Genomic DNA, 3979 nt, shown 5'->3' on the forward strand with positions numbered 1-3979 from the left:
GCCATAGCCCTCGTCACAACGGTGAAGGTCGAGTTGTTATGTCAGTCATAGCCCTCATCACAACTGTGAAGGTCGAGTTGTTACGTCAGTCATAGCCCTCATCACAACGGTGAAGGTCGAATTGTTACATCAGTCATAGCCCTCTTCACAACGGTGAAGGGCGAGTTGTTATGTCAGTTAAAGCCCTCGTCACAACGGTGAAGGTCGAATTGTTACGTCAGTCATAGCCCTCGTCACAACGGTGAAAGTCGAGTTGTTACGTCAGTCATAGCCCTAATCACAACGGTGAAGGTCGAGTTGTTATGTCAGTCATAACCCTCGTCACAACGGTGAAGGTCGAGTTGTTACGTCAGTCATAGCCCTCATCACAACGGTGAAGGTCGAGTTGTAACGTCAGTCATAGCCCTCATCACAACGGTGAAAGGCGAGTTGTTACGTCAGCCATAGCCCTCGTCACAACAGTGAAGGTCGAGTTGTTATGTCAGTCATAGCCCTCATCACAAAGGTGAAGGTCGAGTTGTTATGTCAGTCATAGCCCTCATTACAATGGTGAAGGTCGAATTGTTACGTCAGTCGTAGCCCTCGTCACAACGGTGAAGGTCGAGTTGTTACGTCAGTCATAGCCCTCTTCACAACGGTTAAGGGCGAGTTGTTACGTCAGTCATAGCCCTCATCACAACGGTGAAGGGCGAGTTGTTACGTCAGTCGTAGCCCTTATCAAAACGGTGAAGGTCGAGTTGTTACGTCAGTCATAGCCCTAATCACAACGGTGAAGGTCGAGTTGTAACGTCAGTCATAGCCCTCATCACAACGGTGAAGGTCGAGTTGTTACGTCAGTCATAGCCCTCGTCAAAACGGTGAAGGGCGAGTTGTTATGTCAGTCATAGCCCTCGTCACAACGGTGAAGGTCGAATTGTTACGTCAGTCATAGCCCTCGTCACAACGGTGAAAGTCGAGTTGTTACGTCAGTCATAGCCCTAATCACAACGGTGAAGGTCGAGTTGTTACGTCAGTCATAGCCCTAATCACAACGGTGAAGGTCGAGTTGTTACGTCAGTCATAGTCCTCGTCACAACGGTGAAGGGCGAGTTGTTACGTCAGTCATAGCCCTCGTCACAACGGTGAAGGGCGAGTTGTTACGTCAGTCATAGCCCTCATCACAATGGTGAAGGTCGAGTTGTTATGTCATTCATAGCCCTCATCACAACGGTGAAGGGCGAGTTGTTACGTCAGTCATAGCCCTCGTCACAACGGTGATGGTCGAGTTGTTACGTCAGTCATAGCCCTTATCACAACGGTGAAGGTCGAATTGTTACATCGTCATCATAGCCCTCTTCACAACGGTGAAGGGCGAGTTGTTATGTCAGTTAAAGCCCTCGTCACAACGGTGAAGGTCGAATTGTTACGTCAGTCATAGCCCTCGTCACAACGGTGAAAGTCGAGTTGTTACGTCAGTCAGTCATAGCCCTAATCACAACGGTGAAGGTCGAGTTGTTATGTCAGTCATAACCCTCGTCACAACGGTGAAGGTCGAGTTGTTACGTCAGTCATAGCCCTCATCACAACGGTGAAGGTCGAGTTGTAACGTCAGTCATAGCCCTCATCACAACGGTGAAAGGCGAGTTGTTACGTCAGCCATAGCCCTCGTCACAACAGTGAAGGTCGAGTTGTTATGTCAGTCATAGCCCTCATCACAAAGGTGAAGGTCGAGTTGTTATGTCAGTCATAGCCCTCATTACAATGGTGAAGGTCGAATTGTTACGTCAGTCGTAGCCCTCGTCACAACGGTGAAGGTCGAGTTGTTACGTCAGTCATAGCCCTCTTCACAACGGTGAAGGTCGAGTTGTTACGTCAGTCATAGCCCTCATCACAACGGTGAAGGGCGAGTTGTTACGTCAGTCGTAGCCCTTATCAAAACGGTGAAGGTCGAGTTGTTACGTCAGTCATAGCCCTCATCACAACGGTGAAGGTCGAGTTGTAACGTCAGTCATAGCCCTCATCACAACGGTGAAGGTCGAGTTGTTACGTCAGTCATAGCCCTCGTCAAAACGGTGAAGGGCGAGTTGTTATGTCAGTCATAGCCCTCGTCACAACGGTGAAGGTCGAATTGTTACGTCAGTCATAGCCTCCTCGTCACAACGGTGAAAGTCGAGTTGTTACGTCAGTCATAGCCCTAATCACAACGGTGAAGGTCGAGTTGTTACGTCAGTCATAGCCCTAATCACAACGGTGAAGGTCGAGTTGTTACGTCAGTCATAGTCCTCGTCACAACGGTGAAGGGCGAGTTGTTACGTCAGTCATAGCCCTCGTCACAACGGTGAAGGGCGAGTTGTTACGTCAGTCATAGCCCTCATCACAATGGTGAAGGTCGATTTGTAACGTCAGTCATAGCCCTCATCACAACGGTGAAGGGCGAGTTGTTACGTCAGTCATAGCCCTCGTCACAACGGTGATGGTCGAGTTGTTACGTCAGTCATAGCCCTCATCACAACGGTGAAGGGCGAGTTGTTACGTCAGTCATAGCCCTTATCACAACGGTGAAGGTCGAGTTGTAACGTCAGTCATAGCCCTCATCACAACGGTGAAGGTCGAGTTGTTACGTCAGTCATAGCCCTCGTCACAACGGTGAAGGTCGAGTTGTTACGTCAGTCATAGCCCTCGTCACAACGGTGAAGGTCGAGTTGTTACGTCAGTCATAGCCCTCTTCCCAACGGTGAAGGGCGAGTTGTTACGTCAGTCATAGCCCTCATCACAACGGTGAAGGGCGAGTTGTTACGTCAGTCATAGCCCTCATCACAACGGTGATGGTCGAATTGTTACGTCAGTCATAGCCCTTATCACAACTGTGAAGGTCGAGTTGTTACGTCAGTCATAGCCCTCATCACAACGGTGAAGGTCGAATTGTTACATCAGTCATAGCCCTCTTCACAACGGTGAAGGGCGAGTTGTTATGTCAGTCATAGCCCTCGTCACAACGGTGAAGGTCGAATTGTTACGTCAGTCATAGCCCTCGTCACAACGGTGAAAGTCGAGTTGTTACGTCAGTCATAGCCCTAATCACAACGGTGAAGGTCGAGTTGTTATGTCAGTCATAACCCTCGTCACAACGGTGAAGGTCGAGTTGTTACGTCAGTCATAGCCCTCATCACAACGGTGAAGGTCGAGTTGTAACGTCAGTCATAGCCCTCATCACAACGGTGAAAGGCGAGTTGTTACGTCAGTTATAGCCCTCATCACAACGGTGAAGGGCGAGTTGTTATGTCAGTGATAGCCCTCGTCACAACGGTGAAGGTCGAGTTGTTACGTCAGTCATAGCCCTCATCACAACGGTGAAGGTCGAGTTGTAACGTCAGTCATAGCCCTCATCACAACGGTGAAGGGCGAGTTGTTACGTCATTCATAGCCCTCATCACAACGGTGAAGGGCGAGTTGCTACGTCAGTCATAGCCCTCGTCACAACGGTAAAGGTCGAGTTGTTACGTCAGTCATAGCCCTCGTCACAACGGTGAAGGTCGAGTTTGTTACGTCAGTCATAGCCCTCTTCACAATGGTGAAGGTCGAGTTGTTATGTCATTCATAGCCCTCGTCACAACGGTGAAGGTCGGATTGTTACGTCAGTCATAGCCCTCGTCACAACGGTGAAGGTCGAGTTGTTACGTCAGTCATAGCCCTAATCACAACGGTGAAGGTCGAGTTGTTACGTCAGTCATAGCCCTCTTCACAACGGTGAAGGGCGAGTTGTTATGTCAGTCATAGCCCTCATCACAACGGTGAAGGGCGAGTTGCTACGTCAGTCATAGCCCTCGTCACAACGGTAAAGGTCGAGTTGTTACGTCAGTCATAGCCCTCGTCACAACGGTGAAGGGCGAGTTGTTACGTCAGTCATAGCCCTCATCACAACGGTGAAGGTCGAATTGTTACATCAGTCATAGCCCTCTTCACAACGGTGAAGGGCGAGTTGTTATGTCAGTTAAAGCCC

Source organism: Argopecten irradians, chromosome 1 (genome assembly GCF_041381155.1).
Source record: "Argopecten irradians isolate NY chromosome 1, Ai_NY, whole genome shotgun sequence".
Classification (NCBI taxonomy): Eukaryota; Metazoa; Mollusca; class Bivalvia; order Pectinida; family Pectinidae; genus Argopecten; species Argopecten irradians.